This window comes from Dermacentor variabilis, chromosome 11, assembly GCF_050947875.1.
Source record: "Dermacentor variabilis isolate Ectoservices chromosome 11, ASM5094787v1, whole genome shotgun sequence".
Classification (NCBI taxonomy): Eukaryota; Metazoa; Arthropoda; class Arachnida; order Ixodida; family Ixodidae; genus Dermacentor; species Dermacentor variabilis.
The window spans coordinates 101,650,390-101,675,451 of record NC_134578.1 but is presented as its reverse complement, the minus strand read 5'-3'; the positions used below and the strand labels follow the sequence as shown (position 1 = coordinate 101,675,451).

General features: G+C 43.7%; 1 long non-coding RNA gene across 1 annotated transcript; it reads right to left on the bottom strand.

Annotated features, from left to right (window-relative positions):
* Positions 1-6,049: 6,049 nt before the first annotated feature.
* LOC142564920 (uncharacterized) lies at positions 6,050-6,724 on the bottom strand. Its single transcript, XR_012824711.1, has 3 exons — positions 6,638-6,724; positions 6,371-6,543; positions 6,050-6,301 (listed from the first exon to the last, which is right to left on the bottom strand). It is a non-coding gene; the product is annotated as an uncharacterized LOC142564920 (long non-coding RNA).
* Between the last annotated feature and the right edge of the window lie 18,338 nt (positions 6,725-25,062).

Genomic DNA, 25,062 nt, shown 5'->3' with positions numbered 1-25,062 from the left:
TTTTCTTCCTCTTGAGATTCCTCCGTCCTTTCGTCGCTGTCTTCGTCATCGGTCGACGAGCTGTCCCCGTAACTGCAGCCCTCTGGTTCCGTGCTTCTAACGCCACCGTCGTCGCTCTCTGAACACACATCGCTGTTTAGGCTGCGTTCGTGCAAGCCGTCTTCGTGAGAGTTCGACTGGTTGAGTGGACTGGCTGCTGATGTTACAGAAGCGAATGCCCGTTCTTGGTGTAAGTGACCGAGCGTGTTCTCGTAGCTCTCAGAACTATCGGTACCACTGCTGACTTCGGGGACAACGTGGCTTGACGAATCAGCAGCTTTCCTTCTACATATCGTGCGGGCCGGCACGCCTACTACAGCGTCATATAGATACTGCTTGTATCTCTTTCTTTTAGGCATTCTGGAGATACTCTTCTGCAATACACTGAATTCTGCACAAGTCAAATGTATCCAACGCTTGCACATGGTACAGAGCGTATGTATCAGAGACTGTACTAGAAGGTGGAGTGGATCCAGTGCGGCATCCCCGCTGAGGCTTTTTTTTATTGAAAAACTTAGTGGCGTCACCATCCCTTTCACCTTAATGCGTGGCCCCGCGCGCCAGCCGGATGCCTGTCGTGTCGGGGACCCGCAGCTGCATGGAGCTTTGACAGGCGTTTCAATCTGCTGCACATAGTTTTAACACACGGTGGCGGAAACAGCGATTTTATTCTCCACCGCCATGTGGTCAATGAAACAGAGAAGGAGCGACGGAAGTGATGAGGACGCAACAGTGACGGTACGTCGAGCAGTCGACAGCTCTAAAGGCACATTCACACCGAAAGCGGAGCGTCTAAGCGGACAAGCGGATTTTCAAAGCGGCCAGGCGGCGAGCGCCCGCGCCTGTTCAGACCGGCCGCGTTGCCTGGCTGGCCGCGCAGCCGGGAAGGCGGGGCATCTCGAAATTTCTTTAGCAATTTCACGGACGTGCCGCCATCTCGCGGCAGTTTGGGTTTGTACGCGCGCTTTCGATATTTTTTCGTCGTAGGTTGGCGCGCTCCCGTCCATTATCTACATCTGCAATATGAGCTCACACGAAGAAGAAGAGATCGCTGGCATTTTACTCGCCACTTGTCTAGTCGCTTTTCAAGAACAGAAGCGAAAAGCTCAGAGAAAGAAAGCCCGCCTACGTCGCTGGTTGGTTCGGCCAGCCTTGCAAGAGCGAGATAGAATGGGCCATGCCAATGTGTTGCTGCCCCACCTTCGTTCGCGCGACTTGGAGTACTACAGAGAGTGAGTATCCGTTATGTTTCTGGCACGGGCTTTGGGAGTGAAATATACGTTATGCAACACATGTTCTTGCTTCTGCAGCTATTTGAGGATGCCTCCACGGTGTTTCGACACGTTATTAGAACTCCTCAAGCCAAGGATTCAGAAAAGTGACACCAACTACCGAAAGGCGATTCCGCCAGAGCATCGGCTAGCGCTGGCTGTGAGGTAAGGGTTCAGCGGTAATAATTAAGGGCTTTTTGTTACTTCTGTTTTCTTAGCAAATGTCTCATTATACGGTCTGATTGGCACCATGCGAGCACTATTTCATATTTTCTTTTTTCGACGTGTCTTTTGGCGCAGGTTCTTGGCTTCGGGGGAAACACTCCGCTCCTCATCTTTCAGTTTACTTTCTGGTCGCTCCACAGCTTGCATGATTGTCCCCGAAGTGTGCCAGGCGATTTGGGAAGTGCTTGGGCCGGTTTACGTATCACGGCCGTCAACTCCAGCTGAATGGCTAAAGGTAACCAGTTCATTGTGATCTATGCATGGTGAATGTCTGTAAGCTGTACGCTTACTACATTGCACAAGTAATTGTTACAATGTCTTATTAACAGGATACATAACCCGCCGTGGTTGCTCAGTGGCTATGGTGTCCGGCTGCTGAGCACGAGGTCGCGGTATCGAATCCCGGCCACGGCGGCTGCATTTCGATGGGGGCGAAATGCGAAAACACCCGTGTACTTAGATTTAGGTGCACGTTAAAGAACCCCTGGTGGTCGAAATTTCCAGAGTCCTCCACTACGGCGTGCCTCATAATCAGAAAGTGGTTTTGGCACTTAAAACCCCATAATTTAATTTTTTTTAACAGGATACATAGGAAATTTATTTGTAAAAGAAACTTATTTCTGCACCGCACGTCCACAGATGTTGCTTTGTCTGAATTTATTGCATTTTGTGTCGCTGACCGCAGGTTGCGAGAGAGTTCGAGGAAAAGTGGGAGATGCCACATTGCCTTGGCGCAATAGATGGCAAGCACGTGAATGTTGAATGCCCGGCAAACTCAGGAAGCCGAGACCGAAATTACAAAAATACGTTCAGCAAATCACTGCTCGCTGTGAGCGACGCAAACTACAGGTACACACATTCTATCATACCATCTCGCGTAGTGGCAGTTCAGCAAAATCTAATTTTCAGAAATATTTTGATTCCTTATTCTTGTCATGCTTGTCTTTCTTCGAAGCGTTAAATGATCTGCATAACCGCCATGCAGTACTACTTGGTGTTATTTTGGTTACAAGTTGTTTCCCTGACATCTCGTATGCACCAGTAAGCAGGTATGCAAAGTTCCTTCCAGCTATTTTTCGCACTGCAGTGTTGATACATTTCTTCCAGTCTCAACGAACACTCCTCCAATAGATGCATTGCACAAAAACATATGTACCGCTTATGTAATGCTTCCTTACTGTTTGAGGGCCAATTATTTTGTCGAAAGCGACTCAACAGGGTGTATTTCTTTTTCTATTGCAGATTTAAAATCTTGAGAGTAATGTAGATGTTCGGAAAGAAATGCTGTGAGAAAGGCTACAGTGACACAATAATAATTTGTGAAGGTATGCACCATATAGTTTATAACGAATAATGAGAGAACAAATAATAAAGAAAATTAGAATACGAGTAGAAAACAGGGTGCGTTTAACTAAACGTGATTTACATGACTAGTAAAATGTCCGTACTAGACAACTGTCATTTTAGTGCCAGTCAGCATCATGGTACTGCACAGGCCTCTCAGCTGGTGCTCGTCGTATTTGTGTTTTTCGTCCTTGTGTAATTTGTGGCCTAAATTTTGCTCAAATTGAATAGCCACCAACCAGCTCACACCAAGATTCTGCCCCTAAATCACTCCTTGGTCGAATTCATAGCGAACTGGTTACTTCATCATCTCCAGGGCCGATATTGATCTATGGTACAGTTCAGTGTGTTGTATACTGATGAGTCACAGTGCTATCTCAATTTATAGTTGTATTCCTGGTACTTGTTTGTATTCCAGCTTCCTGTATGTTGAAATCGGTCACCATGGAAGCGAGTCAGATGGTGGGATCTTTAGCAGAAGCAACCTGCAAGCAAAAATTATTGAGGACAGCCTTGGAGTTCCTGCGCCTGCAAGTCTTGGGAGGATAGGCAGCATTCCATATTTTTTTGTCGGTGATGAGGCTTTCCCTCTAAAGACTTACATGATGAAGCCATATTCCAGAAAAGGTGAGCAGTGACATCACCACAATCGTTGCACATTCTGTAGTAGTTAATAGCATTTTCTCACGTAACTAATGGTTTTTGGGCATTGCTATGTTCATCAATTGCAGTACCGATTATAAAATGTTGTCTTTGCGGTTTTTTGCTGGCATGTCTGCATTTAGCAAACGTATACAAGTCTGGCGGAATGTATAGACTTGTAGTGAGGCTTTCGCTGTGTAGGTGCACGGATCATAAAAATGACATCCTGAAAGGTCTTAGACAACACATAGCATTCAATACAATCTTATTAAAGCATTGCATTAGAAGTACAAGCCAGTATATCAGTCCAATCTTGTCACCTCAGTGAGTCTGCTGTATTGTAAAACACGTGCCGTTTTTACAGGTCTTCACCCTGTTCTCTCAGTGAGCTCATCGACAGCAACAAAACAAGCTTGCAGTGCAGAGAGCAGCACCACCACACAATTTGAAGAGCTACAGCAAAGGAGAATACTTAATTACCGATTGAGCAGGGCTCGCAGAGTAGTCGAAAATTCTTTTGGAATTATGGCGCAGAGATGGCGGATCCTTCGACGGCCTTTCAAAGCCAAGGAAGAGAACATTAGAAGGACAGTATCCGCATGTGTCGTGCTACACAACTTTCTTTTGAAAGAATCGCCTGAATCAAAGGCCACGTACTGTCCTCCGGGCACCGCCGACACCGAGGACTGGCAAGGAAACGTGACTGATGGAAACTGGAGAGCCGAAGGCACACACAATGGAGCCCTAGTCACCTTGAATGGTGCAGGTTGCCACTCAGCCAGGTAATGTTGGAAGAGCTACAGAAGTACTGCTTCCATGCACACACAAGTTGCAATCACATAGTTATAGCTACCATTTTTTGCCTAGCTTGCGCCGATTTCATGTCAGTTTGTGTGCCACTACTTTGGTGCATCTGTGTGCACTAACACACACACACATATGTATGTACTACCACTGGTATTTCTTACGATTGCATGTTTTCCACCAGTATACTACGAGGGAACACCTATGTTCCACTCAAACAAGATATCACAACGTAAAACCAGTGCATGCAGTATTGCCTCGTACATATCTAATGAACACAGGGCCTTCATTGGAATTGTGCATGTATAGATATCCCCAACAGACTTGAATTTAAAACTGTCACTGGTATGTTGAGCAAATGAACAGAGCGCATTTAGTTCTGCATTTTCAAACAAGGTAACTCGTACAGATAACCAAGCGCAAGATGTCAGGTATCCCAATGCACTGAACCTTTGATGGTATAGTACTTAATTTCAATGAAATCAGCAGTTTTCTAACATTTCTTACATTTGCAACACCAGTTCTTGTGGCACTGTCGCGCAAGCGTTATAAAATTTTGAGAATTTTTCATGTGTTTACACCTGTCTGTTGTGGCTCTCCTCTCCATCCTTGCCTCATCGTCCATTATGAAGTGCCTTACATTGTGCATCTGCCTCAACTCCTCTTTGCGTTTATATCTAGATTGCGCAGTGCACAAACCCTGCACATAACGATGCCAGTCAAAAACGTGATGTGATAACAATGCCCAAGGAACCTGTGTTGTGAATGAACATTGCAGGAGGTTATACATTGCATTGGACAAAAATTAGCCAGTTTACATAGAATGATGTGCGTCACAAATGCTTTGCTTCATGATTACAATGTGTATGTTGGGTCTGCAGATGTTCTTGCTGTATTACACAGTATTTCACCTAACTTAAGGAAACAAAGAATATTTAGGGAAATTATGCTTCGTAAATAAGGTGCCCTAATGGAAATCCTTCATTTACAGGGTTGCTTATGCCATGCGCGACAAACGGTGCAGATATTTCATCACAGAGGGAAGGGTGCCGTGGCAGGAGAGCCACGTAAAAGACTACAGATGGTAACCAGCCAAGTAAGTTCGACTTTATTTACACAGTTTTACAGCATAATAACATCAGTGAAACAATACAACAAAAATAAATGCAACCAGTATGTCATGAATTAACCACTTACATTTTTATTGCCCTTGTTTCATAACTGCACACACATGGGAATGCAGGTCTGTTTTATATCCAGCTAATGAGTTTATCCTACCAATTCCTAAAAGAAAATCCCCAGAAGTGTAATGCAAAAGGATAGACAGTTGGGCGAGTTGGTACGGTAACATGGTCTTGGCTTCTAGCGCGAATTGAAACACGGACACAGAAAGCACTCGTCCTGTCTGCTCCTTCTGTGTCCGTGTTTCACTTCGCGCTAGAAGCCAAAATCCCCAGAAGAACACGCTGGCTACACAGAAAACACCATCCAAATGCATTTTAGCAAACATGAATTTTCTACAATGAAATTACTTAGCACATCATCATGCTCCGCTAAAGACGTACCTTGATGACTCTATGCAATTTTCTTGTATGTAATAATCTCACCATCTAGCCAATTCAATCTTGTGTTCATTGATGTCTAAAATTTTAGTGTAGACAAAGTTGTATTGGAGCACTGGAAGTATTACAGCAATAAATAAAATACGCGAAAGAGTACGGTACTAATAAACTACAATTTATTCATTTGGATTTCCCCGTCTTCTGACCTCTTTGATTTTATCGTACACTAGGTTGTGCACAGAGTGCATGATGTCAAACTGGTCATCTGCAGGTAAAGTGCGTAGCATACCAACCATGGTATGCGCAAAATGATGCAGTACGTCTTTCTGCTGCTCCCTTTTTTCTTGTGATGCCTTTATGTGGCTAAGACACTCAGCTGCCACAGCCAGTGTCCCAGAGTCATCGTCGCAAGGACTGCAAGTGAACAATATATACAATTTCATAATGCTCCACACAGCTTACGTCATATATTTCACAACTTACGTCTTCTGGCTTCTTGAAGTCCTTCGATACTTTCGTGGCCTTGATGCACTGCGGAAAGATTAAAATTATTGTATATACCTCCAACAATTTCAACACACCTCATTCCACAGCAAGTTCCTTGCCTTCTATTTGGAGCCCCCACTTCCGGTTCCTGTGCATCTGTCTGTTGTGGCCTGCAGGAAAGATAGCACAAAGTTATGCACTGGGTAGCACATTACAAAGCTTGGTTTCCATAAGTCAACATGCAATAAAACATGATATCATTACGTTTCAGAGGTGTCACTGCTGGGAGTTCCATGAGAGCTGCTGCCTGTCTCGAAATCCACCCACCCGACCTCATGGATCTCATTCAATGAAAGTTGGGAGTCTTCCTGGCTTCTGCTACCACTTTCGGCAGACTTGTCTGATCTGCATCAAGCATAAATAAAAACATTTGCTGCAGTTACGCATCTAATGCTCTGTTGATGCTGGTCAGATGTTTGTTGATTTTTAATGAACATTCGAGGCACATTCGATCAATCAGTCACTGCAGTGTAGTACAAAACGACATCGCACATTACTATTGCTTTATGTTTGCATGAGTTTTATGGAATAATATTACCACGCATAAAATTTATGTAACCACATGCAACAATGAAGTTGCAGGACAAAGTCAACTTCAAATTGATAGTCTCCTCAACTTACCCTCCTGTCTGCTCAAAAGCAATGTTGCTGCAAATACTGTAAAAGTAGTTCGTATTGACAAGAAATGAGCATACTGATCAAAACAAATAATGACGTGCTACAAAAAGCAAGAGTCACAAGCACTTGTGGTGTAATGTTTTACATTGCAAGTTAAACCGACAATAAAGTAGCACCATAATGCTGTGGAAATTGGAATCGGCCTAACTGGTAACATCACTTACATGGGCTCCTCGTACAATTTTTCCATGATGGGGATCAGTGCCTCAAAGTGTTTCCATTTAACTGTGGGCACATCTTTGGCTCCGGCCCCACTTTTCATCTTGTCCCTTATTTTAGCTTTAGTTTTTGTGAAGTTATCCTTCAAGTTTTTGAATTTGGCTTGGCAAATTCCATCTGCAAAGCAAGAACAAAAGCATTCAAACGCTGTACACATGTGCATCTACATGGTAAAAGCGATACATCTCACATTTTTTGCAGCAGCATGCCGACTAGTCTAGCACAGTGATTTTAATATAGTCCATTTGTAATTGGGCAAGCAAACTCAAGAAAAATAACGAAAATAAATGCAGGCACGCCGTATATCCCCTTCAGTTGTATGAAATGAAAGAAAACGACGGAGCTTCCACCCATCCGTCTTGACACGCGTGGAGCTCGATTAATTTTCAGGCGTATGTTCAAGCTCCAGTGCACTCTAGCATACGTCTAGACACCGATAATGTATGTATTCAAGAGATAACGCGCAGTTTGTCCATATATCAAACAAACACACATCCGCGGCAGTAAAAACGCACGGTTTGTAAATGCGTATCACGAGCTGAAGCGCGGGCGTTGCTGACAGAAACGTGCAACTCGACGTGATCGTCGGATAGCGTGGAGCAACGCTCAAAGTATACATATGTTACGTGTTCAGCGTACAAGTCGCATATTATGCCTACATACGCTTTTTAAACATCGTCGTGACACCGTCGTTTTAAACCGTCGTGACAACACAACGCGGTAGATTCCTCGTTGGCTTCACCTATTCTCCTCTCACAAAAGCATTCTTTAATGGTCCCCTTTGAGTTAAAATGTTCTGAAAAGTCACGGAGAGCACCAAACGCAAAAACCCGGCCCGAGCGAAGATACTGCTCCATGAGAGCAGACCCGGTCTCAAGTACGGCCCCTACTGCAGCACCGGTATAATCAGTGATGGTATTTTTGGAGGTAGAGCGCCGTAAGGCGCGAGAAAGGTATAATCCGGGATGATTGATACAACACGAGCGCTGCAGGCGCGAGAAAGACTTCCGAACCACCCGTGCGAGGAGAATAGGCGACACCAACGAGGAATTTACCCATTACGCTATTAACTAGGTGATGTTCACTTACCAGTCACACCCAAATCCTGCGAAATCTTCTTCCATATCTCTTTCTTATAATCCGCTTCCTTGTACCTTGGATGACTTTTGTCGTACAGGACCGGGTACTATTTAATGATGTCCAGCAGCAGTTCCACGGAGAACACAGTTGGCTCCGACATGGTGGACGCCATTTGCATTCTGATCGGCGGGATGTTTACATTCGTTCACCAGCGCTTCCGCCGGGTCGGGTTCTGATTGGCTGCGGACAAAGCGGCCAACTTGTCCGCGCGGAAAAAATCGGTCCGAGCGCGATCCGGCCAAGCGGCCGCGTATTTCCCGCAAAGCGGAAAATCCGCGGCCGCTTGGCCGGATCCGCTTGGCCGCTTGGCCGCTCCGCCTTCGGTGTGAACGTGCCTTTAGCCCGTGACATGGCCCGTAAGCTCGTCTCAGCCAATGGGCCCTGCCGAAACCGCAGGAGCTTCACAATAAGGCAACGGCAGCGCCGCCACAACTGCAGCGTTTTTTAAATCCGCCTTGGCGCTTGCCAAGTCGTCCGCTGGACCCACTGCTCCTTTCTAGTACACTCTACAGGTGTTCTATAAATAGTGCTGGCTTAGCTATGCTTCTCGAATAAAGGCGTGCTTGCTGAAAATATATTTACATTCCACTTTGTTTCTACCTCTTCAACGATGGCTGAGCGAAAAAATATTGTGTAAGACATAGATGATGTCCACATCGCAATCTTCAGAGACAGTTTTGGTGGTTTTTGTTAAATATAAAAAATAATGCGGAATTATCACGGTTCTACGCTGCCTCTGGTCATTTGAAATTTATATTTATCCATTCCAATCCACTCTTTTTTTAACTGAAAATCGCATAAAATTTGGACGCCACCAGCATGATCTTCAATCTGAGCCAGCATCGTTTACTGCATTTGACATTTCACGGCACTCACGGCACCATGAAGCACGTCCTCGTGAAATGGGAGTCCGAGGACAGATGCGATGTGTACCCTGTCAAGCGAATAGCCGATGTCGCCATCGGGATTGAGCTACTTCGTGACCCGGCCAGTGTATTAGAAAAGTTTCAGGAGGTGATTGTTGAAGTTGTGTGGCAGCCAGGAAAACCACCAACACCAGCCAGGATTCTAACCATCGGTAAGTTGAACTACAAAAAGCCGTAGAACGTTATAGACACGGAAAGCGAATTTCAATACAACTAAAACGTGTGGTGTTATGTGTGCACCTACCACAGTGCAGGCTAGGTGCGAGGAAATCTTGAAATTATTTCCCTTTCACTGCTGGAGAGTTCTCCGTGCTTGTCAGATTTTGCCGTTTTTGTGCCCGTATGTTGGCTGGCGAGGGGTTAAAACAAAAAAGAAATCTTTATTGTCGATTTTAATTGTTGCGCACGTGGCGATTGGCATTGTGAAGCATTTTGCAATCAGTGTCGGGTCCTGCCATTTTGTGTTTCTCTGTCCGTGTATATTGCGCAGTAGGTCAGTTTTTGCATCTCTCGTGTTTCACTAAGTCTTTCGGCCACTAGGCCCCTTCACAGCCGCTAACCATTACGTAAATCTATTCTTCTACTTGTTTTTTAAGCCATGCTAATGAGAGCTGTAGCACTTCCTAGCGGTTAGCTAGCACGTTCAAGGGTTACGTGCGGTCAGTTCAGGTTTGCACGTGTTAGGTGAATAGGCAAGCTGAGTGGTAGGCCAGAACATATATTTTTACCTATATCTCCCATGAAGTGGCGAAAGTCTGTAAAATGGTAACTCTCTCCCCATGTACAGTTGAGTTCTTGAGCTAATTTTATGCAATAATTTTTGCCTTCCTGCCACCGATGTACTTAACATCGCGTATGACTGTCACAGGAATCATTTGTGTGTAGAAAGAACTACCTAACTACCTGTTTGTCTTCAAGGCTACTATATTTTCGAAATCTTGAACGTTTGCAGCATTTGTCTGATGCAGCCTGTAGCAACGATTGCCCACTTCAGTGTAGATGCTTTTTGTTGTAATTGGTGCCCACACATTTTAACATGCATCATTAAAGACCTGCCTGCTATATGCAGCTTACTGTGTAAAATGTGCACAGATTCTTATGAAGTAAATGCACGCAATAGTCTAGAAATTGTCTGCCAGACACAATAGTGTTTAAAATATGCCAAAGGAGGGCATTTGTTTTTGTGCACCAGCAAACCATCCACTATCATTGCAACTTGCATTGTTCTGTGCTTGCATGCTTACAGGGCGTCAGGCTTCGATGGAGAGGAAACGCAATAGGCTGGCACTGGAGGCTGCTGAGTCTGACAGTCCAGCCATTGTGTGGAGGTAAATGTCAGTTCTTACTTTAAATAAAAAATTTCCAAGTAACTAAGCTTCCATGTTTTTGTAACATGTACACTAACAAGCTTGCAGGTGATCTGTTTGCTTGCTTTCTTGAAGTGTAATTCAGGGTACCGGCATTGTCTTTCCTTTTTAATTGATTACATGTCCCATTTTTAACCTGATAGCTGTTTACGTTTCCCTAAAACTATTTCATTCATAACTTTTCGTTCCTTGCCCCATTACGTTATATTGAGTAAAATATGTGATCGTTGAGACACACCTACACCCTTTCTTAAAGCAAGGTTCCACTGTGTATGAAACTCGGCTCTTGGAACCACTAATTGCACATTTTTGTCTGCATCTATATCAAACCATTGGTGTTCTCCATTGATATTCAAGGCTTCGATCCCTAAATAGTGACTGGTGCCAGCTGCTAACCACTCCCGGATGACCCACTCATCTGCCATGTGTCTTTGCCATGGGAAAGCTCGTGAAAAGTGCTCCTATAAGTGCATTTTCTCAAGCAGAAAAATAGACTAAAAATGGCTTTGAAGTTGTGGCATTGTTCAAGAAACATTTCAAATGCACTTGTGCTACCCTTCGCATGTACAGGGGTGGTGCAGTCGCAACGATAGTGACTAACTGCTACATTTGCTACTTGCTGCACTGAAACCATAAAAAAGATGCTGTGCATTGCGCCAAAGTTGCTCCAAAACATTAAGTGCGACCACCAATGTTTATGCGAACTTGAGAGGAAAGTGGTGGCTAGATTTATAGCCTGGGTTCTGTAACTTCATATTCAGGATATCGGGAATCACAACTGTTGATGGGTATAGTGCCATTTTAGCCTTTGTTCTGCTGAATTCATGTGCAGTAGCGCACATATTAGAGCTCTTGTGTTTGTGTTTTGTCGTGGACTTTTGAATGGCATACCTTCATGTGTAGCCCTTGAGATGTGCGCGATCATTTCCACCACTAGTAAAGATAGAAAAAATGAACTTTGGCTTGGTCACCCATGCCATCGGAAGATATCTTGGTTCTTTTAAATGACTTGTCATGTGTCTACTGCTGATACAATATGTTTATTTGTGTGTGGGTGTTTCGCTTACAGCAGCACGAGTAAATTTAGTAAAATTTGAATCCACAGCCTTCTAATAGACTGCACCTTCCCTGCAAGGAACACCACAGTAATGCATATGTATGGTCCCTAAAATATTGGCTAGTCTGCCGTCCGCCGATGGGAATGAGGACTGCTTTCGAATGATGGTGGCAGCGGTGCTGCTAGCACTCCTCCTGCTGCAACGCGGCGCTCCGCCACCTCTCTGCGGTTTGGCGAAGCGCGCGCACACGTTTGGCATATAATTTAGTCGTTTATTCTTTAAAAATGATTTTCTGTCGTCGCATATTTGTTCTGCTTTAGAGCAGTATTTGTTACGGGTTTGATGAGAGGTTTTAGCTGTGTAAATTGGTGGAGGGGGGATACAACTTCTTGGAACACAAAGCGATTGCGCAGCCTGGAATAGCTTGAGCACTAAATTTATTTATTCATGCAATACTGCTGCCCTTTGGTAGCCAAGCCTGCAGTGGTTAAAAGTGAAACAATAAATATGAAGGGGCCCCTAGTTATCCCAATGTCAAAGCATTGCGACCACCTCGCAGTGCCTATGCGCTTTCAGTCGTCTTAACTTCACCTTAATTAACCCCGAAGGCCGTGGGTACGAGTGGCTTAATTAACTTAGCCCTAATTATTACCAAAGGCTGTAGGCTTGACTCCTACCAAAGGTCGTGAGTTCGGAATCCTTAATAAACTCCTTCTTAATTGGCTGTACATTATTCAATTTCACCTGAACACCAATGGCCGTGGGTTCGACTCCTACCGATGGTGTGGGTTTGTGTGCCATAATGAACTCTAGCTTAATTAAACCTGCCTTAATGAACATTTAATGGACGTTATCATGTGCCTCCTCGAGTGGCTCACTTTTTGGACCAATGGAGTCACGTCAACGCCGAGAACGCGGGATTTTCCGCCTCTTGAGCTATATAATGCTTCCGCATTAATAACTCACATGAGGTACACATGCGCGATGTGGCATAGTAGAGGGTAAAAATCGAAATCAAACCCAAGCTCGTTCAAAACATATACAAGGGAAAAAGGAAGCACTTAGTTCGAGTTAAGGGTGAGAAAGAGCAGCAAGGACAAATATCAACACATAATAATAGATCAAATTGCAAACAGTGAAAGTAAACAAAAAAAAAATTGCAAAGCATCCACCGCTGATGTCATGTAAGGAAATGACGCGACATGTCAAGTTGATATCGTGCATGGTCAGGGAGAACACCCGAATATGTTTCGACAATGGATGAAATTGTGGAAGCACATTCCACTGCATGGTAATCCCGTGCAAGTAATCAAGCGCACAGTCAAAAAAGTTGTAAAGCGAAGAATGAGGATCCTTTGGGAAACTGTGTAAACAAATTATAGCACACAACATCCGAGGAAATGGCAAGAGGTTCGTGAATAAGAAATTATAGGGGAAAAAAGACAATTACAAGGCCGCTGAGCGTGCATGCTCCAGGTGACGCAATGCTAAATGGAATTATTTTCATCTCATTTTCTAATGTTCTAGCTTTTCTTTCTTTGTTTTCCTTTGATTATTGAAAGACCGTGAAAAACTGGAGACGCCGAAGATGTAGTATACCCACCTGCGCCAACCCACCGCGGTTCATGAGGGCATGATGCAGGCAGCCAAACAGACGACAGCGTAGCATTAAAACTGCTCGCAGCACCCTCTGCACTTTCATTCAAGAAGTGTCCCGTCCCCTTCATACAGTGCGGCACGTGGGTGGCAGACTAGCCAATATTCTAGGGACCATAGCAGATGTCACATCTCAGTATACGTTCATTCAGTTACATGTTATTTGAATTGCCCATGCATCTTGGTCACGTGATGTTATAAAGACTAGAGAAACTATTTAATGTGGAACCTAAAACGGATAGAAGTGGTGTGCATGGACATGTTTTTGCTGATCAAGAGTGATATACACAAAAGTACTGACACTGCAAACCTGATTAGGTTGATAACATACCATGAATAATTCTAATTCTGTTTCACGGGGTTAGTAACAAACACGTTGGCAATGCCGATAAAGGAATTCATTATGGCGTCAAGCACACCCGGACATTCAAGGAGTGTATGGTAAAGCGCACCATGTTAGTCTGTTTCATGGTGGAGGAGCAAAATTGTTAATTCGCAAAACCGTTACGAATGGTTAGAAACACATTGGTTTACAAAGCATTTGTCACAAATCATGGTTCAAATTATGAAAGGAATGCCTGCAGTGTGGGAAGCAGATTGTCTAACTAAACGCCAATGGAGCTGCAGGCTTGCTGACACACCGGCATCACGTGGTTCCTACCAATACCCGCTGTGAAAGAATTCCTCTAACATGTGCGAGAAAGGCTGCATATGTTGTAGCTGTCAACTGGAGTTTTAGTTTGTCTTCAGGCATGATACACGATAAGCAATGTGAGAGGAACTGAAGTAGTGCTAGAAGTAATCTTTATGTGTATGAATAGTGAGAGTTTTTCTCCATTTAAATGTCTACCGCTGCAATGCCATCCTAAATGGTGTTGGAGTTATCCTTGGGTTAGAATTTTGGGAGCTGTAATCATTGGGACAGCACTGTATGAGACAGACACTAGAAAGTGAAACATGGCAGTCTTTTGCACTCTTGAAGTTGGATCTATGGCTCTAAGGCAGTTTTCAAGAAGAGTGCTTGAGAGTCCATCAAAACAAAAAGAGGGAAGTGCGCGTGAGAAATTTCAAATTACTACTTAATTGAGCTGCTCCAGATTGGAATGTTGTGCTCCAAATTTGAAATTAGCCACTCCAAAATTGTCCTTCCTTCTGAGGGCTTCCTCCAAATTGGATATATTCCACTGCAAGGCCTAAATTTTTTTGGTCCAGAACATCCTCGCAAACATTATCTGTTTCAGTTGCCCCACTCTTGCATGTGTTATTGGGAAGAATTGAAACACAGTGGAAAGCATGACTGAAGCATCACTAGCGGTATAGCATGTGCCGTTGGCCAGTAATCCTTGTTTACATGCATTTGGCATATGGCTTTCACACAGAATGCGAGTCTGCTCGCCCTATCCAGTAATGTCGCTGGGCCTATATTTTTTATGCTTCTTTCCTCACCCTACCCACTGCAGCAGGATGAGCAGCTCTGCACCCTGCATGGAAATTACATGCGTGTGCATCCTCACAAGGATGGCTGGCTGATGGCACGCATTATACGTTCAATTATGCTTCAGGCACACACTCCGCTGTTTGTGTTTCAATTATCCATGATATTACATGATGTAGTTCAAGAGGGTACGGAGGTAATGTCTGCTGCCTCATTATTCACGGAGTGCATACTTTGTCTCATCACTGTTTTGCTTTTGCTGAACAACATATGTTTGGTTGTTTTCATAAAGTGTGAGGCTGCCCACTTGAACATGATGGTTTTATGAATGGGAATATGTTGCAAAGTTTGAATGACCAAACACCATGCTTTATAAAATCCTGATATGTACTCGTGTTGGCAAATAGAGCATACCGATTCTTGGTGCATGTGTAATATTTTAATGAAAATACATTGCAGGTCACAAGATTAGACTCTCTAGCAGAGCTTTGCCTGGAAAACTTATGTTCTGTATGCTTACAGCGAACCTGCGATCATTTGGAGCAGATCTAAAGCTTGGAACAAACAGTTGGAAGCCTTAAAAAAGATTTTCCGGGTTTGAAAGAGGAATTTGCACAAGCACGGCAGTGCATTGGTGAGTGCACATTTACTGAGAAATGTTGTAGCAAGACCTACTTCTTTTGTAAGAAAGTCCTGCAGTCGGCTAAACCAGTGTAGGCTTTTTAATCGAGGCCGAGTCCTCAGATCTGTGCAATTCCTCCACTTCATCTACCAATGTCACCAATGCTGGGCATGTAATAGGTTACGAACCTTATTACATTTCCAGTCTATCTCAATATTCCAATCTCGGCAGTAAGATAGAAAGGGCAAATCAGGTGGATGTACAATGGTGTATACAGGGTGTCCCAACTAGCCTGCACTAAGATTTTAAGATATGTAAATGTCACGTAGCAGGACACAACCAATGTAATTTCTGTTCCCATCGCTTCGACATATTTGGACTCTTCTGCATTCCGCCCAATTACATAATTACTCTAAATAATTAACTTTTCAAATATTACAATTCAATGAAAAGTGTCAATGACAAAATTGTAGAGCAACATGAAAAACTCCCCACACAGCTTTCATTTGCCCAATACCTGCTATATAAAAATGTTTTCCCGAGCGTGGGCAAAGCCCGCAAATAGGTGCAAAGTTCCTTGAGCGGCCAATCGCATGATAAATTTGAGTGTGTTCGCGGGCTTCTGTAACGCTCGGAAAAACATTTATGTAGCGTGTATTGAGTGACGGAAAGCTTAATCGGGAGTTTTTTTATGTTGCCTTACAATTTTCTCATTGACACTTTTCATCTAATTATATTTCAGAAGTTCATTAAGAGTAATTATGTAATTAGGCAGAGTGCAAAAAAATATTCCGAGTATCTCAAGTCATGGCAAACATTACCTTGGTTCTGTCTAGCTACATGGTATTTGCATATTTTTAAATGTTGGTTAATGATAGTTCGTACAGCTTGTATAGAGGAACATGTGGAAATTTCCCAAGCGTTGTTTACTAGAGTGCTCCCATATGCATCTGTGCGACTCGCTCTCTCCTTGTCTTTCCAGATTACCCCAACACAGCATCTTTTTTTTGTGTGTGTCTGTTCGTATGCGTTTCAGTAGTGACGAATGCTTCTTTGCTTCTAAGGAAGACAAACCCTAGGCTGTTCAGGTGCACTACGAAAGCCACCATTTTATTTTTGTCGAAGCATTTGTTTGGCATGCTTAAAAGCTGTCCTTGCCAGGTATAAGCTTCACATATGCTAGCGAATGTGCTTTGCACTAATACCAAGTGATACATCGTCGCCCACTGAGCACTTGGTCTTTTTTGGGACTGAGTTGGTGTCCCACAGCACAAGTGTCTCCGTCATTCATGATACATCGTGACAGCGCAACCCAGTCATCACGTGATGCATGCTCCTCGGAGAAATTGGGCGGATTTCTCTGTGTCAGTACCCCTTAATTTGCAGTTTTGCCTCCCGTTAGGGCTTCTGTTTCCTCTAAAGCTTTCTATATGCTTTAATGTCAAGCTGTGGCACACTGTAGTAAATGGCAGAAGTGTCCCAACTGTACAGCTACCTGAAGTGCCTTTGCTATGACACTCTCTTCGTATTACTGTACCTTTTTCTAATATGCCTCCAGAATGGTGAAACAGCTCAAACATATGCTTGAAAATGCTAGCACTCCTGCTGAGGCTGTTGGATTCGCAGCAGCCCCAAAAGTAAGCAATGTTGTGTTATATTGACAGATAAATATTTCTAACAGGTGTAATTGTGGTGGAAGAAAGACATTATGGACAATACTTTGAAGGTCATTCCAGCTTATAACAGAGCAAGTATTATTTAGGATGTTCTTTCAGAGCCACTGTCTAAAGCAGTGGCTGACATCAGAGGACAGGTTAGACACGATAATTCCACTAATCAACCGAGCTTACTTTCACCCTTTGACTTAGATGTCTCATTTCAGTGGCAAAATGGAAATAAAGGAAAGCTGGAGAGTCTGTCGAATTCAATAAGACGCTCATATATGGATGCGGTAACCATATAAACCATGCATGTAAAATTTTGGGCGAGAATTTTCACTTAGTAACGACGTAATCGCCGATTAAAATTGCGCTGTCGCTCCGCCCCTCGTCGAGGGCCTCTGCTGCTGACGCTGATGAAGCGAGCGGAGACCGGAAACCGTGACGTAGTGACGTCAGCACTGGTGTTCCGCTCCTTCACAGTCTCCGCGACCGTGCCTGACCGCGCTTGTTTCTGCTTGCGTGCCGTCATAATCTGCCTCGCTCGAGCCTGCATTCCTTCGTTTGTGTATGTAGAGTGGTAGTTGACGTGCGCAGCATCAATTGAAGTGGTGGGCCAATCACACTGGCGTTCTGTGCAGCCTACCTACACCAGCAGCCGCGACGATGTTCCATTGCTTCCCGCAAGACAGGAAGCTTGCAGCTAAGTGGGAGGTTGCTGTGAATCGAAAGAATTTCAAGCGCTCAAGAACAAGTGCTGAGCTCTAACCACTTCCGTGACGACGTTTACTACCAGAGATTATCAATATTGCGTGAATGAGTGAGAGTACAACTTTCTGCTAGTAGGCTTTCTAAACGCAGCGCGAAAAGATCGGGGCAACGAACGCACAAAGGCGGGATGGGTGCGGGCGGATGGATGGTAACTGGTCTTGGAAGACCTTATGAATACACGAAGTCGTCCAAACCTGGATTTTGATTTATTGCTAGCACCTTCGTGTTAGCACATTGAACCGAATGTACATGTTCATCTCCCACCCATGACGCAGGTTTCGTCGCAAACCGCTGTTAATTTTCTATTCGCACGTGTGTTGTGAAACAGGCAACATGCAGCTAGCATAATGCAGCGCAAGTGTAAAGTTTTGATGTGTTTGATAGCCGGCGCACGCCAGGACGCTGCGCTCCCCCTCGCGCACAGAGAGAAACCGGCTGTCTCACGTAGCCAACGGAATATGCCGCCTTTACGGCTCCGGTTACGAGTAGCGCGCGGGTGGCACTGATGAAGGCCACTAGACGTGCTTGAAGAGCTGGAATACTTTTCCCGCAAGTAAACCATCATTCCTTGATCAAAAGTTTATAAAATGAATTTCCGCCCGTTCTATTGTTTCACAGCTAGACATCGGGGATGGAGTCTGCGTGGAGGAAGGGCTGCTGAAAAGGATGCGCCAAGATGCGAACAATTCAGGCTCGCGGTTCGCAAGGGGCCTCCTCAAAACTATGTTCATGAAAGAAGAGCTCGAAGGGAGGTCCCTCTTTGGGCGGACCTCAAACGCACACAAGGGACTTCCTCAAAAGGAGCCATTGGACAACAAGAAAGTGAACGCTATACTGGGTACATGTGTGAAAAAGAAGCATCTTTATATTTTTGTGTAGTGTTCAACGAAACTCTTTTCATGACAATTTAAGCACTATGTTAGGATATATAGTGCTTTCTTTCATGTAAAATAGCTATTAGCCCGATCATAACATCATAATATAATACAAGCTTTGCCAACACTACTAGAAAACTCATTTGTGATACAGGCCTTGGTCATATGACTGCACTAAAGCAAAGCAGTTTAGTAGCAAGCTCATATTGACACTGTATGCCTGCACAGCAAAAGCATGTTACAATCTTCCTGTAGAACGATCCTAATGCCTGTTCAACTGCTTACATGTTGCTTTTATCATATCCTGGTCCTTAAGTGCTGTTCAATAAGAGGAAGCTTTAGCTCGACCCCAACTCTGACACGGCCTATTCGCATACATGTAAAACTAAAAAACTTTCTTGTGATATAACGCCTGGACCAACTCTAATGAAAGTTGTTGCTTTTGAGACAGAAAGTTAAATTCTTGTGATTGTTGAAAGCGGAAGTTGGTTTAGGGCCAGAATTTTGTTCCAAAAGTTTGAGTTTGAAAAAATAGAAGCACTAAGTTTGCAAATTTATAGGGCTGCATCAAGAACAGATATCGCAGTTTTGTAAACGGAATTCATTATATCATTTAAAGCGGACAAATTTGATATATCAATATATACGTGAATTTCTTACGTTGTGTACAAGGGTTCTACAAAAGCTGTATTTCCACATTTCTAAATTTTTGAGATTCATGTGTAACATCAATTTCATCCGCTTTAGGTGTACCATTAGATGCAATGCACAGAATTGTGGTGTCATTTTTCATTGCTGAGTTACGGTTGTGAACTTGAGTTTAGTTTTCTAAAAATTCCTGATTTTGCCAATTTTTAATAAAAATTGACAGCCTAAATCAAAAATTAGAAACAAACAGTCTCTAGGTTTTAAGATTTTCTTTTCCATGAAACAAACCTCGTAAAATTTGGTGTAGTGTAAAACGAGAATTCCTTTTTCTCGGCAACCATGTCTTTAGATAAGGGCACCCGAGCTAAAGCTTTCTCTTAAGAGGAAGCTTTAGCTCGAGTGCTCCTATCTAAATACATGTAAAAGGAGAATTCGTTTTTCTCGGCAACCACTGCACCAAATTTGACGAGGTTTGTTGCATTTAAAAGACAAACTTAAAATCTAGTGACTGCTGGTTTCGAATTTTTGAGTTAGGTCGTCAATTTTTTATTAAGAATTGGCAAAAATCGGAAATTTTCAAAAAACAAAACTATCAAGTTTACAACTCTGTAACTTAACCACTAAAAATGATAATACAATTCTGTGAATTGCATCTAATAGTACGTTTAAAGCGGACAAAATTGATATGTTACACATGAATATCAAAAAATTTAATCATAGGGAAATACAACTTTTGCAAAACCGTTGTAACCAACGTAACAAATTCACGTAAGATGTAAAATGACATAATGAATTTGTCCGCTTTGAATGATCTAATGGATGCCGTGTACAGAACCGCGATATCAGTTCTTGATGCAGAGCTATGAATTTGTAAACTTCGTGCTTCTATTTTTTTCAAACGGTCAAATATTTGAAAATCGTTTTAAGAAAATTCAAGTCCTAAATCGAAATTCCGCTTCCAACAGTCACTATAATTTAACTTTCTCTTTCAAATGCAACAAATTTCATCAATATCGGTCCAGGGGCTCTCTCATAAAAACGTTTTTGCGTTTTACATGTATTTGAATAGGCCGCGTCGGAGTTGGGCCCGAGCTAAAGCTTCCTCTTAAGTCAACTCGCCTGTGTACCTGTGTCCAAGCAAAGCTGCGACACAGTTGCAACTGGCACCTTGCCCTTCCTAAGATAATTCACATGCATGAAGCTTCCATGTACTGGTCAGGATAAGAATGTGAAAGTTCATTAATCTTAAGTAGATTTGCAAGTTTTGCTTGTATATGACAATTGGTATGATAGAGCTTATGTGACTTGCATCTGTTGGTGTTGTGCAAATCTATCATGCTCCCAGTTCTAATGCACTAATTCAGATATTTCATGTGCTTTTGAAGGACTTTGCACCAAGCAGGTGGAGACGATTAGAGCTCACAGGATTGAAAGCTTGCATCTTGTGCACTTACTTTCTCTGAAACGGATGTATGTATGGTCTGTTGCAATGTCACAGTAACAAAACTAATAAACTGCCTTCTTTGTTTCTCTATTCTAGACTACACAACTCAACACTTCGTTGTGCTGCCAGGTCAGCTCAAAAACTCATTATCGTCATTGTTGCCAGGGGCTATTAAATAGCTGTGTTCAAGCACACATGTGAGCCGGTCTTCTGTTGCATGCTACATCTAGCAATTATGAATGTGTGGCACTTGCCTTTCTTAGTGCCGGCTTCTATGAGGGAAACAATTCGTGTACGTAGTCACTATATGCCTTGCAATGGCCAGCATTTTAACGTTTCTTGGCAAATGTCAGGGTAAAGAATGCTGCATTATTAGGGACATTAAGTAGCTTTCATTAAAGCTTGCATGCTATATATATGCTAAATAATTACTGAAGTCAGTTTAATGGTATATATATATATATATATACATTTTATTAGGGCAACAAATGTGCGTTACTCAGAACATCATTATAGTGCTCATTGAAGTCTAGCCAGGAGTTCTTATTGACTTGCAAACAGGTTTTTAGGAAGTACATCAAAATTTTATTCAAGGGATAAGAAAACAAATGTAAATGCTTGCAACACATCTGTTACCAGCCGTTGACAGGATGTTACTTTCAAGTCGTTAGGATGTATAAAGGATGTATTATCTCTACATTATCTCTATAAAGGATGTATTATCTCTGAATAACAGGTTGATGTCATTGGCTGGCAGGAAGGGGGAAACCTCTGCACTCCATTCTCTCTCCATTCCACGCTACACATGTCTGGAATGTACAGACAGCTTTTGCTGGGCTGTCCGTTCGGCCTGACGTCCGCGGACTACGCCACCAATCGCGGCCAGCCCTCAATGCACCTCCTACCTCTCGCTTTGCTTAGTCCTTTCCATGGCGACGCCTTCATCTTCTCCTCTCCCTCTATTTTCTTCACCTTCGGCGTTGAGCATTGTTGAATCCAGCCTTTACCCTTCCTTACGCATAACTATTTCTCGCTCATGAGCGCTGGGTCCTGCACATTGTTTGCATACCGGGCTGAGCAGCAGCAGCAACAGGGCAGCTCAAGTCACCTGCTGCGCGCCACGAGAGCCCGTACCGATACTGTGGCGAGGAACTGTGGCGAAGCCTGTTATAGAGACGGACGACTCCGAGACTCCAGAACATTCACCCCAGACCTTTTTGGCGTCTATGATGGCCGCAATAGACTTCGACGTACTGTGTGGTGTCCTCATGCAAATACCAATGGAGAAACTTCGGTCCATAAAACATGCCTATCTGTGGTGGCTACCAGACCTGAAGTAAGACACAGATGGAGGCCATTCATTCTATTCGACGTGCCATAGAAGGTTTCGAAGACTATGAGGACCGTACCCGCTACGTGGCCATTCTCTACTGCTGCCTCATGGAGGGACAAGCACTCCGCACGTGGCATTCTTATCAAGTCACTGGTCAGATCGTTGCAAATGCGACGCTCAGAGGCTGTACACCTCTGCACGAGCAATTGGCGATCGGTTTCGAGCAGATGGGCGGCCAGACCAAGTACACGATGAACCTAAGGGAAGGTGTCGTCAACTCCTGCGTCATGGTCACAATTCCTGCAAACACGTCATTGGAGAACGACGTTATCTGCAAGCAAGTTGAGCATTCGCGGTCGTTGGTGATAGTGCGCCTCATCGCGCGCTGTGATGATCGTGTCCTTACCGCTCTCCACCAAGTGCTGCAAAAGTATACCAACGGCGGGCTGGATTGCCATTTACAGAAACTCAGTTTTGACTTCACCGGTGACGGCGATTATCTTGTCGAAGTCGGTGCACTGTTTAGAAGAAAAGGTAGACCTGCAGGACCCGTCTTGAACACCTCTGACCGAAAAGACCAGCCAGCAGGCAATGAACCTGACCATCCTCTTGGCGAGAGAGGCCAGCTTTCTGGTAAGATACAATTTTCTTGAAACAAACGTTTCTCAAGTTTGAAGGCTCTAAGGTTCATACCTTAGAGCCTTCATACCTTCATGATAAGTGGCATAGATTGAAAAAATTCCCGAAATGACATGATGTCTAGACTAATGTTGCATTATTGCTGGCTGATGTTAAGCCCGTTGAACCAGAACTTTTGTTGCAAAAATGTGTTGCAACAGAACTGCTTGTTGGCCTTGTTGGTGCTTGCTAAAAGACATTTCTTTTTGCCGCAATTGAACACACAATATACGAAGCCGCCCGTGTTGTCTTTATGTGTCTTCATTTTGTGTGTTCATTTGGGCAAAAAACATGTCTTTCTATATGCAATGGCTATGGTGCACTGGTTGGAAAGTATGCCTAGTCGAATGATAAGTATTCTAGATATAGGTAAATTGTGGGATATAAATCTGGGACTTAAAATTCCAGAAATATTTTTTTTTGTAAACGTCCGTGAAATTCGCGAAGAGCGTTAGAGGCTTAATGGACATCAGGTTGCAGCAATCTAATTTCTAGATGGAAAGGCGTTTGCTATCGGCACGTAAGTCGCTAACCTAGGCTCGTAAATCATTTTGTTTGCAGCTCCAGTAAGACCTCCTTACCAGCCCATGGAAGTACAGTCGGAAATTCCAAGACAGGAACAGGCGGAAATGCTAGGCGTGTCCAATGCAATGCGGAAATTGACGTAAGTGATGCTTTCTGTGCTGTTGGCGTTATTTGAGAATAAGCAGTGATTTTTACGGCGAATGGTTAGGTTCATCAGCGTATACTGCTGTACTATGATGGGGATTTGAAGAAAGACTTACTTGCGTTAGAGGCCTGTCTTGGTCTACATAGTACACAGAACGCACAGCGAGACATGCTTGCTTGAAGACCTTGTTGTGCGCCCATGTTCATAGCCTGCGAGAATGTTAACACTATCATTGCCCCACACCGCACAAATGATCGTAACTTCAGCGTGAATCCTTAATTGAGATGTGGGGCTTCTACTTACAAGAGTACATTCTAAATTTAACCATCTAGGATTCTTTAACACGCACCTTTATCAGAATAGACGAATATTTCTAAATTTCGCCTCCGCGAAAGTTCGCCTTGCCTGGTCGGCTTCGACGGTTCCACCTCGTGCAACGCGATTGCCAGAAAGCTAACACGGCGCAAAGTGCTGATTTGATGGGCGGCCGCATCCATAGTGTCGTCTTGACTGTGTTTATTTTTCGGAAAGCTACCGTAACTGCCGCGGTGGTTTAGCGGCTATGGTGTTGCGCGGCGAAGCACGAGGTGGCGGGATCAAACCGCGGTCGCATTTCGGTGGTGGTCAAACGCAAAAACGACCATGAACAGTGCATTGGAGGCACGCTGAAGATCAAATGGTAGTGAAAAATATAATCCGGGGTTTCTCACTCATTTTTTTCACAAGGAAATCGTGATTTCTGCATGTAGTAGCCGCAGAATTGTAATTTTAAACATACTGCAGGCTACCTTGAATTTAAATTTATGGAGTTTGTTCGAAACCAGTCTGGCGTATCTAGCCGTCTCCTTTATTTGCGACGGGCCACTTCCGCAATATTTGAGTCTAACAACGACCTACGGATATAGAAGCCGATGTGAACAAATGCGGCACTTTTGTTAATCCGGCGGGGAAGACACCTCTCCAAGGCGGTTTTAAAACGCCAAGAATATCAATATTGTGTAAAAGAAATACGAACCATGCCTATCACACGCACTCTTGGAAATGTTGAAAGCGAAGATTTCGGCGCTGTTCGCGGTGATACTGACGACGCATGTTTAATTTCTTTTACTTTTAGTCCAACGCTACAGTGATGAGGTGATGTTAAATGTTGCTTTGGGTGCACCATTGTCGTTTGTCGGTGCAGTACACAGAACACACAGGAGGAGGTGTTTGCTTGCGGCGTCGTTGTGCGCTGTACTTCAGAGGCTCTGAAAGGATTGAGCATTGTCATTTCTTCACATGGCACATCGCATCTGAACAAAAGTGCGAAACTTTAATTGAATTATGAGGCTGTGTGTGCAGAAAACAAGATTGGATTCGGAAGCACGCGTTATTGGTAGACTCCAGATTAATTTCTACAACATCATGTGCTGTAACCTGCCCCTAAATATAAGTGCGCGAGTGTAATTTCC